The sequence below is a fragment of the Cibotium barometz genome, chromosome 26 (assembly GCF_041138505.1).
Source record: "Cibotium barometz isolate CiBa-2024 chromosome 26, ASM4113850v1, whole genome shotgun sequence".
NCBI lineage: Eukaryota > Viridiplantae > Streptophyta > Polypodiopsida > Cyatheales > Cibotiaceae > Cibotium > Cibotium barometz.
Window position 1 is genome coordinate 41486973 of NC_141071.1, and position 14074 is coordinate 41501046.

General features: G+C 44.3%; 1 protein-coding gene across 7 annotated transcripts in view; it reads left to right on the forward strand.

Annotated features, from left to right (window-relative positions):
* Positions 1-14074, forward strand: part of LOC147623979 (HAD-superfamily hydrolase, subfamily IG, 5'-nucleotidase) — a 112032-nt gene that overhangs the window by 15174 nt on the left and 82784 nt on the right. The gene's annotated exons all lie outside the window — the stretch shown is intronic.

Genomic DNA, 14074 nt, shown 5'->3' on the forward strand with positions numbered 1-14074 from the left:
GCAAGAAAGAAGATGGGAATGGAAAATGCACCACATCAACTTGACATGTCATCCAAAGTCAAAGCAGTGGCATACAAATACGTCAAGTTTGGAGACACATAAGATGCTGTGGAACTAATTACGTGGGAAAAATCGTTTTAAATGTTCTGTTTTATGTTTTCATTCACACAAGTGACAACATCAAAGCATTTTGCTAAATTTCCTCTCCTTCATCATTTCATCACAACCGTGCTGAAGTAAAACTTAATTAAATGAAGGAAATGAATCTTGATTTTAGTTGTTTTTCATACATCTCCTCTCCTTCATCCATGTCAAGATGTTAGATTGGCAATCTACCATGCTGATTCAACTGCTTAGTGAGAAGGAAGATGTAGGGAAATGGTTGAACAGCCAATTGGAAGGATTGGCTGTTGAAATCATGTACTATGCTGCTAGAGGTTTCTATGAAATTAAGAAACTTGCAGACACCAAAAAGAGACATCACCTTTGTTTTATGGAACGCGGATGGTGCATGCGGCCCCATTGATTATCAGTCAGTCTCCCACTATCGATTATCAGTCACTGCTGCGTCATCAATGTGTAGCCTTAGGCCTAAGTTCTTCCCATAGTTATCTTTTTTCACCGCATATAGGCATTGTTTTATCCGCCCATAGGTGATGCCGCCGAGGAAGCACCTTGTGGGGTTTTGAACCCAAGACCTCTTGGTCCTAGTCAAGCACCAATGGTTTTTTTATTTCCATGAGCAATCAACTAATTGGGCATTTTAAATGTATGTACGAGTCGATAAGGGTTCTTTGCTCGGGATATCCCCCAAAACATGATTATATTTGTTTGTGTGTCTGTATTTTGCCTTGATGCTATAAAAGGCTTCGTTCTATTTGTAGGCTTTGTTTTTCAACTAATCCCTGTTTTGAGTTAGGGCGGTAGTTCAGGATGGCTGACATATCTAATGTGCGGTCAAGCCCCATATTAGGCTTGGCATGAGAGTTCAAGTGTTGATCAATGTGATCTTTTGAATCATGTGTGTAGTTGTGGGCCCAAATCGCCATGGATATCTTTGTCCATTGCATCTGTCCATTCTTTCTTATCACAGGCATCCTCATAGAAGAGGGGTTCATCACGCTACATCAATGATGTTAAGAGAGCATAATTTGTTTGTTCAAAATCTGAATTGTTACCTCTGTGATATGCTAACCCTTGGGGCTGTTTGAGAGCTGTTTGGTGGACATCATGTTCTTCCTCCTGTTCTTCAATGGAGTCTTCCAAAGGTGCTATCTCACCTTTGAGGATAGTTGATGAAGAAGGGGTGTCTACATTTGTTGGTTGAGCTAAGGTCCATCTGTTAGTCTCATCAAAGATCACATCCCTTCACACAAATGTTTCCTTTTTTATTGGATCATAGAGTTTGTAAGCCTTATACTCACTAATATATCCAACAAACACACACTTTCTTGACTTTTCATCAAGATCCTTCCTATTTGCATGTGGAATGTGAGAAAAATCTAAACAACCAAATATTTTGAGATGATGTACCTGAGGCTTGAGTCCATGAAAAGCTTCATATGGGGTGATGCCCTGGAGTGCTTGAGTGGGGGATCTATTCGTAGCTTCAGCCCAGTAGGTGTTGGAGAGGTTCTTCTCCTTTAACATACACATGGCTGACTCAAACAAGACTCCGTTCTTTTTCCTAGCAATTTCTCTCAACAACTCCATTTTGCTGAGGTCAATCCTTAAATACACTACCTTGACTCTGAAGGGGAGTTTCTTGGGATTCGGAGTCTATGTACATGTGAACACTCCCTATGAGTGTTAGTTTGTATGTGTGTGTGAACCACCTCTTATAGGTGGATTAGTGTGCATTAAAGATTAGTCTTTGGGGTTGGTGCAACACTAGTAGACTGTAGGGCTATAAAAGCACTATACTTGGTGGAGCACTATAAAAGTTGGAATGGATAGCTTTGCTTTAGCTTACACGTGAAAGTTGTAGCTCACACATAAGTGGCGATGTAGCAACAACATATAGTAGCCATGAGGCTCAATTCATATATATACAAATGTAGAGGATGTGGAATAGAAGCACGTGTAAAGTATATGTCACATCAAATCATGTATGCAAGTATTAAGAAGAGTACACATGAAAAGATCACAAGGCAAGCAAGATATGATTTCCATGTAAGTGGAGGGTTCAAAATAAACATAATGACATAACAATTTAGCCAATATCTTTAATGCTAAAGTTGACATAATTCATGTGCTACTTCTAAGGTTCTCAAAATTCTATCTATTTAGGGTAAAATCGTTTCAATACTTTCTCTTGGGAGTAAGTTAAAAGACTTTGAAATTTTTCTTGTTTGATTTTACTCTAGATATTTTGTATTGGCTTGTCAATTGGACAATACATAAGTTTTGTTTCATTGCTCACATGCTTTTTATGAATGGAACGATGTTGAATATGTATGAGTTTGTTTGACCATGAAATAGTATCTTTAAGTGAGTTTGATTGGACTTCGATTGTTTGTCCATGAGGGTGTAGGATTTTTTTGCTTTAGTCCTGTTTCTCTTAAGATTCTTATAAGCTAGATAGCTTTATAGGCTGCATGGTGGCATCCTTGTATTTTATTTGAGTTGGAGAAGCCACTGTGCTTTACATCTTGCCACTATAAGAGATCATCCCAAATGCATGCCCGTTTTGTCTCTTGCTCAACCAAGATGCATATAGCTGGTTAACTTCAAATCTTTGCACTATGTAAAGTATTCAAGGTTGTGGTTCAAAGTTCTTTTGATGTTAGGGGTCTACTTGGTCCAACCCTACCCAAGGTCTCTTAAACACCGGCTACTCCGTGATTAACCCTAACTAGTGTAGCAAGCACAAGCTCACCACCCAACCGTAGGACTACATCAATAGGCCACCTCTGAGCCAAGGGGCTAAAGCTTTAGTCGTCACCGATGATGTAGGCCACCTCGGAGCATAGGGGCTAAGACTCTAGTCCTCTTGGATCCATGCCAGTCAACCCTGGCATCCCATACTAGTAGGGCCTAGTTGCTAAGGCCTTCGGCAAGCTATTTGCATCATGCTGTGGACTAGCAAGAGTGGTTCTCTAAGGTATTGACCACAATACACAATAGTGAGCTATGGCTATTTATAGCTATTGGGTCCACTTACATAATTAGGGGGTTGGTTGAGGTGATGATTTATTAACCGTAACCTCTAGAATCAGCTGTATCCCTAATCCTAGGGTCCCCTAATCCCTAGATTAAACTCAAGGTTAGCATCAAGTACATAATATACTTCCCCTCTTCAGACATTTACATCCTCGTAAATGAATGTGGAGAATCTATGTTTCAAACTAGCTTCTGATTGACAAGTTGAGTCCTCCTTAGCCCTATCTTTCGCTTAATCTTCTATTCAGGGATCAACTTATTTCTAACCTTGCTCTTCGTAAACTTGACAATCAGCTCCGACCCATGTAGAGCAAAGAACAAGTCCTCAACATCAACAAGATCCTCATATTCTCCTTGAGTCTACTCACCTGAAAAACTGGATGAACTCGTACATTTGGACGCTGTTCTAGTTTATAAGCAATCCATAGTGGTTGAGTACTTTAGGTACGGTGCGGTACGGTACGGTATGCGTACGAGTACGCAAAGTACACATTAGGATGAGTATTTTAAGTACGTTCACTTTTTTTTATAAAAAATGTGTATTAAAAAAAACACATTATTAATCATTTATAATTTAGCAACATTGGTACACAAAGATGCACAAAAAACAATTGAAATGCAAACATGTATGCTATATAAATGTCAAATGAGCTGCACTGCATACAACATGAAGGACTATCCTGATAAGGCTGAAATCCTAGTACATACTACATACTACAAAGTACAAACGCCAATAGCCATATGGTCAGCCCTCACTCATCATCATCCAAGCCTGAAGATGAGGATGATGAGTAGTCTCCATCTGTGAGGAGATTCCCATCAGAATCATATAGTGGCTTCCGCTCCCCCACATCACGAGGTATCTCAACAATAGTAGAGGTCCCAGGTATCTCCTCTGGAAGAGTCTGCATCTAGTGCTCTGGACCATCTCTACTGATCGCTCTGGCGGCTCTCCCTCTGGCATGTGCACCACGAGTATACACCCTGGTGCCTCTAGAGGTGGAAGGACGACTCTGCTGAGCTGAAGAAGTAAGGGAGCTGGTAGTGAGAGCTCGAGACCCAGCTCGAGTGACTCGTCTATCAATGGTCTCGAGCTCTCTGTGAAGCTGTCTATATATCTTCTCCCGCTCATCACATACTATGTCGTTGTCCTCGGCATCTTGCTGGTTACGGTGCTCAAACTCCTTAACATCATTAACCTATGGAGCATGTATTCACTAGTAGTTATTAGTGACTAATCACTTAAGCTTACTATGAACTTTGAAGTGCATCAGTATGTCGTAAATCACGTACCTGTTTTGGTCTATCCATCTTTCGAAGATTCCGAATTAGTCTAAGATTGGCTCTGCAAAACACCAACCTCTGTAGTTGTGCTGTGCTCAAGCGGTTTTGGATCTTCGTGTGAATAAGAGAGTAAGAACTCCAGTTCCTCTCACAGGCTCCAGAGGAACAATCCTTAAATCCACGATCGTGTCTTAGTTATAACAAATCTTAAAGCCTGGTTCCTTAAAGACTCCAAAGCCGAATAATTTATCAATAATCAATATGTATTTACTATTTTGTATTATTACCTGGGATAATAGCCGAAGTGCAAGGGCTTTTAGTTGAGGCTGATGGTATCCATGTGTCTCCCACCAATCAAGAGGCATCTTACACACCTCTGGCAGCATAGAAACACCGCGACTATAGAATTCTCCAAGGTTATTGGAGTATCCTATCATCTCTCGATCAATGTGTACTTGTTGCTCATCGGTCATTACATGACTCATGTACTGATCTCTCATGGATAGAAGCACCGTGTCCATGAAAATATCTGCACTCTTGTAGAGAGGATGCAATAGTGCTGCCATACCATGAATTGGACGATGCATCCAATCCCATCTCCTCTCTACAAGACGCATAATCTCATCCACCCTGTGAATGTCAACAACCATAAGTACATACTACGAACTTCGAAGAGTAATTTATAAATACTAAATATTAAATAGACATTGCAATTTACAATTCAATATTTAGTCCTCACCTGGCTCTGGAGATGACTGTGCATTCTGCAAGCTCTCTCTTCATCTTGTGGAAAAGATGATAGAGTATTCCCATCGTAGACCACTCCATATCAAGATAAAGAGGGGTTTCAATACTATGGTGATGCTATGTGCTTCTGTCCAAAACTCCTCATCTAGCACTTTTCTTTGGATGGTCCTTGTGGCTTCATGATTTGCATTATGCATTTGCCTCCAAGGTGCATCATTCCCACTGATCGGCGAAGAGCATCTCGAACATCATACAAACGCTCCAAGACCAAATACATATAAGCGAATCTGGTCTTGGAGGGTCTTATGATATCTTTCGCACTATGAGAGCGAAAAATGGCCAATGCGTGGTGCTTCTTTCTAAAGAAAGAAGCTATGCGTGTAGCATCCTCGATGATGGGCTTCACCCAACTCAAGCTCCCAATATCCTCCATAAGAAGATCCAAGGAGTGTGCAGCACAAGGAGTCCACACAATGCTTGGAAACTCTACCTCAATCAGCTCACCCATCCTCTTGTAGTTCGAGGCATTGTCTGTTACCACTTGCACCACATTCTCTACTCCCACCTCCACAATAGCTTGACGAATGTGGTGGTATATAAAATCAGCTGTGATCCGCTCCCCTGCCTTGCCTGCATCAACTGCCCGCAAAAAGTAGGTGCCAAGACATGCAAAGACCAAGATATTTATTATGTGGCGCCACCTCGTGTCACTCCAACCATCTGAAATGATGGTGCAACCAAACTTCTTCCAACCTTCTTTGATAGGTTGGAGAGAAGTCTCAATCCTCTCCTTCTCTTCCTCCATTATGGTGGTCCTCATCTTATTGTACTCTAAACCTGTCCACCCATCCACATTGCCTACAGCTGCAACAGCGGCAATCATTCTCTTCCATTGGTTTGTGCATAGCACATTGAAAGAGATATTACACTCAATGAGAGTGCGCTCTATCTCAATCTCAACCTTACGTTGTCTCGCCTTGATCTATGACATGGAGTGCAAGGAGGAATTAATGTTGCGTTGCATAGAAGGCTGCCATATAGGTGCAGAAGAAGCAAGCACTTCCTCATCCTTAGAAATCCTAGCCCTCTTTTTGCTAGGTGTTGCATCTGTAGGCAAAGGATCCAACAACACATCGTCATCAACGATAGTGCTACGAATCTCTTGGCTATGTGGAAACTCCTTGGGATTCTCCCTTATAATAGCATCAGCCATCTCTTGTGGAATACTTGGGCACCCACCAATTCCCTTGCCCCCCAACTTTGACATGTGGCGGATGACCCGCGTGATCGAGCTAGACTATTGCAAGTTACAATAACGGCACTTCCAATGACGAGTGCCTGAACCTGTTGATGATGTGCTATTAAGTATGATGGTGTGTGCAGCCCAGTAAGGATTTGGTGCCTTTGGTATCTTGGACAAGCTACAATTTCAAAAAATCGACATTAGAAGCCACATTAGTGGCTGAATTTCTGAAAATAAAGGAATTCGGGAATGAAGATTGGAAAAAATACATTAAAAAGGGATTGTTCAAGGGGCTAAAATTTTTGAAAATAGAGGGAATGATTGGAAAAAATACAAAATTAATAGAGGGCTGAAAATAGGCTGAAAATAGAGTCTGTGTGTCACCAATGATCATTCATGATTCATGAGAGAGAGTCTACTGGTACTAAATTCTAAGTAGTAAGTACTAAGTAGATATATATATATATATATATATATATATATATATATATATATATATATATATATATATATAGAGAGAGAGAGAGAGAGAGAGAGAGAGAGAGAGAGAGAGAGAGAGAGAGAGAGGCAATGGGCACCTTGAAGTTGTACAGTAGCAGACGGACGGGCGCACAAGGTCACGCGGGTCACGGCACAGGTACGGTGCACAGGTACGGAGACGCGACGGGCGGTGCAGGTACGGAATCCAAAACACGAGGGATTTTGAAAATAAATGGTACGGAACCCTAGGCGATGCGAACCGGCTTCAACAAAAAAGTACAAGTTGACCTGTTCCGTATGACGTACAGAACGTACGGATCCGTACTGTACGGACTTAATCTTTCCGTACTGGTACGGAATGCAACTATGAAGCAACCTCACCAATCTTTTTAAGAATCGTGTAAGGTCCAAAGTACCTAGGGGATAATTTCACAACCTTACCCATCTGCGAAGTCTCAAAACTCTTGGATGCTCTCAAATACACAAGCATTCCCTTGGAAAATTCCCTTGGCGTATGCTTACTAGTAGCATGAAATTGTGCCTTGTCCTGAGCACTCCTTGTAGCATCTCTATCACAAACTAGGATTTCCTGCATGTCAAACAAGAAATCTCTAGCCGCATCAATTTTAATATTCTTAAGTCAGAAGGTCACTCGGGATCTAGGTTGATATCCATACATAATCATAAACGGATTGTAACTAGTAGCTGAATGCTTAGCACTTTTGTAGGCGACTTCGATCGTAGGGATGTACATTTCTCAATCAGATGGTCAATTGGAGACGTATGCATGAAGCTCATCCCTTCAATATCTGATTCACCCTCTTTGTTTCCTCCCATTGGTTTGAGGATGATCCGAAGAACTCATGCTTAGTGTAGTTTCCAATTTTTGGAAGACTAACTGCAAGAAATGTCCATAAAACTTCGATTCCTTGTCATTGACTATATCTGAAGCTAAACCATACAATCTGAAAATCTGTTTAATAAACTGCAGTACGAATTCAGATGCCTTTACGGTTGACGTAGTCGGTAAGAATCTAGGCTAGTTGATCAACAACTAGTTACGAACCTAGATTCTTACGGAAATGGAATCGTGTCCTTTGCTGGTTCAGGGTAATCCCACTATAAAACCCATGGAAACACTTTTCGACTTGTTATACGCAATTTCCAAAGGATGTAACAATCCTCTAGCTATAAGGCGTTCAACCTTATTCACCTGACACAGAGGACCTTTTACTATGTAGCCCTGGATATATGCCTGCATCTTAGGCCAATAAACATCCGTTTTACCAAATTGTAAGTCTGCCATACCCTTGGATGACATGTTGTAAAGGCATTCAACCTTATTCACTTGACACAGAGGACCTTTTACTATGTAGCCCTGGATATATGCCTGCATCCTAGGCCAATAAACATACGTTTTACCAAATTGTAAGTCTGCTATACCCTTGGATGACATGTTGTAGGAGCGTCAAGACTTTCAAACAAAATACATGTCCTAAACTGAGCACTATCTAGTACACTAACTTTCTCATTTGAGAACATCAATCCATTCCAAACAAGGAAGTTACTACCAACCACCCTATCAAGAGGTGTATTCAATGAGTCTTGGTCTACGTCAACGGAGCTCCCAACCTTGACCTGTTGCCAATACCGACTAAAATGCCTGTCTGTGGTACACCTCACCTGCCTCTACCATGCACATGGCTGTCATACAGCAAGCAGCCAGCCTATGGGCGGCAAGTGCAGCAAGCAATGGCCTGTGGGCAGCACAAGAAGGTCAAGAAGCGGCAGAAAGGCCACGTGTGAAGGCACTAGGCATAGAAGCAATCGGCCAACACTCGAGCAAGTCGTGGGCTCACACGAAGCAATTGTGGAGCATAAGAACAGGCCGACAACTTTATAACTGGCCAACTAGGAGCATTGGTGCATGTATATATGTGAGTGGCCAAATCGTCATATTCATGTGCTTTCCTCAGTGTTGGACTTCACAGAGCGTTTCTCTGTAGGTGAAGTGCTAGCCAAGAGTGTGTAGAAGGTCACATGGCTGTGATTTGACATCTTCAGTCTCAACCTCATCTTATACTTGAACTTCAGTTCTATTACTTCTTTCTTGTACATAATACAGAGCAGTAGTTGAGGACTCTTGTGTGTGCTGAATGTGTGATTCTGTTGCACTCTTCTTTCGTGTTCTACAGTTGGTATTAGAGCCTAGGGAGCCTGCATTTTCTTTCTTTTCTGGCACCCGTATGCGTTGGCTGCTTGGATATGGTAGAACACTTAGATTCCAAGAGTGAACAAGTTGGGGTTTGGGAAAAGTGAATATTTGGGTTCTCTTCATTGCACTTGGGTTAATTGGGGTATATTGTGCTTCCTTGTCCCACCAAACCCTTACCTTATCGCGCAGGGCTAAAATCCCTCACCGGTCCTTGATCACTTGATATTTGCCATGGATTTACAAGTCACACTGATTGGGGCGAACAAGTAATCAAAATTTCTCTCCAAAAAACAAGAAATCCAATGGTTTTGATTTTGTGTCAAGTGTCTCCAAATTTTCAATGCATGAAAAACATCGTAAAGCTCTTTCTCCCGAGTTTAATACCTCACGTGCATAGTATGAAGCTTCTTGCTTTCAAAAGCCATAGGTTTTCCCTCTTGGAATGAGGCAACACCTATCAGGTGGTCATTGGCATGAGTCTCATTAGGATCGATCATGGCCAAAGTAAGTGAATCCTTCGCCCCCAAACCCTCCTTTGGAAAGGCATTCTGATGCATCTTGCCTAAAAAGCATCCCTCACATACATGTCTTGGGAGGTGGGGACCAAAATTTACATGCCCAAAGCATGCACGTAGTCACCATACATGCATCATGCATCTTCTTTTCATATCTGTAAGATGATATAGCCCATGGTACAGAGTCCTAGAAGTGACCATCGCATAGTTTTTCTCAAGGTCTCTAATTGTGCATTTGTCATCCTCAAAACTGACAGCAAGTCCTCTTCTAGCAAAAGAGGAAACATATAAGAGATTCTTGTTTATCCCTAGAACATACGGCACATCAGGAAGGCATAGATCTGACCCATCTGCTGTCATGACCCTGTGAAAATGGAACAGCACAAGTGTGGGCATGGTGGTTGGTGAGCAAGATAAATATTAAATGATTCATATTTGGGGTGCCCGGACAAATAGAAATATGGGGACCAAGGACATTAATATTTTTAATGTTTTAACCTTGGGAGGCCCCTAGGCATAAGTGGCCCTTAGGAACTTTAATGAATATTAAAAAAAGGGGGCCTAGGATATTATTGGAAGGGGAGGTAACTCCACTTTTGGGAGTTACACGCGTCTCTCATCTCTCTCTCTCTCTTGCTTTTGGAAAATGCCGTACAGAACCTGGCCGTACAGACCTTCCACGGACACAAACGGGGAATGATGGCATTTGGACTATCATATGCAGGTTCAGTAAGCAAGCTCATTTCATTCCTGTGCGTAAGACGATCAAAGTTGATCATATGGTGAAGTTGTTCATGGCGAACATCTTCAAGTATCATGGCTTGCCTTCGTCTATCATTAGTGACCGTGATCCACGGATGACGAGTTTATTCTGGAGAGGGTTGTTTGACAACATGGGTACAACTCTCAAGTTTTCATCTTCATTTCATCCACAAACAGATGGTCAATCGCAAGAGGCTAATTCTACAGTGTTAGATCTTCTCAAGTGTTATGTGTCAGAGCACAAGCAACAATGGGAAAAGTATCTTCCTTTGGTGGAGTTTGCATATAACAACACTGTCACGTGCATCCCGCACTTGGATGCCACGTAGACATTCTGTACAGAAGGTGCAGGACCTGGGATGGTGAACTGGTCCCATGTGAGCCCAGTCCGGGACGAGTCAGCCAGGGATCCATCTCAGTCGTCCGAGGTCAGGTGTGCATTGTCCTGCACATGAGTCCAAGGTCAGGTGTGCATTGTCCTGCACATGGAGCAGTGCCAGTCCGCGCTGTGAGTCTCCCTCTGGAATGATGTCAGATGATCTGTGTATCTGGTTTGCAACTGGATGCCAGGCCTCTGTAGGCATGTAGGTTTGCATGTAGAGATAGGGGCCAGCCCATAGGGCTACCCCAGGATAGAAGAGCTTGCATTTGCACTCTTAGTGTGGGCATGGGGGAGGTATAGAACCACCCCCAAGGGGCCAGGAGGGCCCACATTGTGCCCACCAGCCATGGCTTGGGCTGGAGGGGCTGTCAGCCAGCCCTAGGGCTGCTGGACAGGCAGCCGACAGGGCTAGAAGCCCTACCCAGCCAGTCGGCCAGGTGTGGGGGGCAGTCCCACACCTCTACGCAAGGTGCCCAGCAGTCAGATAGCTGTCCAGAAGGTATGCGCAGGCTGGACAGTAGTAAAATAGGTGTGAAAGCATTTATTTAATCAGACTCAGTCGTGGGACTTCATAAAGACAGCCGACTGGATGCAGTGAAGGGTATAAAAGCACAGCCCATAATTCATTGATTCCATCTCACAATTCACCAAGAGCTCCAAGCAACCAAGGGCCAGGACAGCCAAGAACAGTGCTAAAGCTAAGGGGTGAAGGACTGAAGGTCAAGGGCAGGTTTTCCAGCCAAGAAAAGGTCAAGTACTTTGTATTTGTTTCAGATTTACATCATTCTAATAAAGCAAATACACCATCCGTGGTGGGGGCCCTACAGAGGGTAATTGGGACCCAATACTGTGTCCTTCTCCATCTCCCCCTTCTCTCTCTATTTTCTGCACATAGTCTTTCAGTTTGTGCGTTAATTCCGTCGCGAAAAGAGTGCTGTTTTCTGAGTTTTGAAGTACCGATCCTTCTCCGAAGCTTCCGCATATTACAGTGGTATCAGAGCCTACTTCAAGGACGAAGATTCAGCAAAGAAAACCAGAAAATTTTTTCGCTCGTGTGGTTGGTTTTTAGACGCCGGTGGACTACCCTTTTCGGAGTGACTCCTGTCCCTCGAAGGACGGTTGGTTTTTAGCCTCCGGAAGCCTCCGGAAGTCTCCCACACAGATAGTGGATGGTCAGATTGCGTTCCGGAAAGGAACTGCATATTCCCGCTATGGCGAGCTTTGGCGACGAGAGAGAACCAGAACCATGGGACCAGAGTGCACCAGGCAGCCCAGCTAGGGCACCCGGCTTGAGTGTACAAGACATGTTCCAGCAGATGATGCGAGCAATTGCAGACCAGACAACCAAGTTGGATGAGCAGAAGGCGCGGATTTTGGCTCTGGAGGAGCGTTCTCGCTCTCCAGCGTCGCGTTTTCCATCTCCTCCTCCCTCTCCTTCCGTACCTCAGATACCAGATCCTCGTCACAGGGACCCTCTCGAGGGATCACAGCAGCAGTCAAGCTCCTTGCTTGAGATGCAGATACGGGCATTGGAGATTCGACAACGAGAAGACGAAGCCATGCGACGAGTGGAACACGAGCGTTACCTCCGAGCTTTGGACGCCAGATTGACACCGGCGGCGCCCTCGAATCATTTTCCCGAGAAAATGAACTTCAGTAAGTATAATGGTAAACTCGATCCCACTACTCTGTATTCATGGTTACATCAATTTGAAGCTTACTTTGCCGCAGTTAGGAAATCAGATATTGACAAAGTGATCTTAGCCAGTTGGTATTTGGAAGGTGAGGCCATTCCTTGGTGGACTCAGTGGGCTCACGCCCACACCAGATCAGGTATGGCAGCTTATGGGTGGGACGAGTTCGTCCGTGACCTTAAGCAGCGGTTTTTACCGCCCCACTACCTTGAGCGACTCGAAGACGAGTTCAGGGGTGCGCGTCAGAATGCGCAACCAGTCCTTCAGTTTGCCAATAGAATTTCGACCTTGTGTCTACAATTAGGCTTATCTGATACGGACAAGAAAGGGCAGTTTTTGTATGGCTTGGACACGCACATCCAATGGGAGGTGCGTATGTTTAGACCAGCCACCTTTGAGGACGCACTCTCGCTTGCGCAGAGTGCAGAAATGAAACACAATGGTGGCAAGCCCAAGACTTCCCAGCCGGCTTCTCCCAAGGCTAACACCTCGGGGGGCAAAAGCCAGAACCAGACGGGGTCTTCCCCAGGACAGAGCCCGGGAGCCTCTGGCTCCAAGAACTCGAATAATGCGTCTAAGCTTACTCCAGACCAGAAAGCGGAGGCAGGCAAGACAGGTGGCAAGTTGAGTGCTGAGGAGCTTGCTCAGTACAGGAAGGAGGGTAGATGTTACTTTTGTCACACAAAAGGACATACTTCTCGGGATTGTCCGAAGAAGCCTCCAAAGCCCGCCGCCGCCTCCACAGCTTCAGTGGTGAGCACAGCTCCCACACAGACCCCAGTGGCTACCCCTAGTTCTTCAACCCCCGGTGCTTCAGTTGGAGCAATTATTAGCCGGGGGCTCGAAGATAAGCAGAAGGGCGCCCATGACCAGGAGTATGAGCGCAACGAATTGCTCAAGTCCTTTGGCTACATAGGTGGCCAGAGAGTCGTTGTCTTGTTTGACAGCGGCAGTACGGAGGATGTGATCACGGAAGAGGCCGCTAGGCGTGCCCGTTTCGAGCTGACTCCGGTGGACAAACAAGTTGAGGGATTTAGCACAGGTATGACAACGAGCGTCAAGTATGAAGCTCTAGGTGCTAAGTTAGTCATTCAGGGCATAGAGTTTGTGCGTGACTTTATGGTTGCCCCTCTTGTAGGAGCAGACATAATTTTGGGTATCCAGTGGTTTCACAAGTTCCTTCCTGATGTCAAGTGGGACAAGCACACGTTCCAGATTGATCGGAATGTGTCAAACACCCCTGTGACCATTAAGTGTGAGCCAGGTATTCCAAACTTTCCGCTCATAAGCCACTTGCAGGCTAAGCGAGCAGTCAGGAAAGGCGCACAATGTGCGATGATTTACGTCCAGACAGCCCAGACGGTGGCCAGTGCTTCCGAGAAGTACTCGGTTCTCCATGAAAAGTTCCAGAAGATTTTTCTTCGGGACAGTCTCCCTCCCCAGCTTCCCCCGTCCAGACCGGAGGATCACAAGATTGACCTCCTCCCAGGCTCGGAACCCCCGAGCAAGTTTCCGTATCGCCTTTCTAAGGCAATGGAATCGGAGTTGGACCGCCAACTCCAAGAATTGTTGCAAGCTGGCTTCATCCGC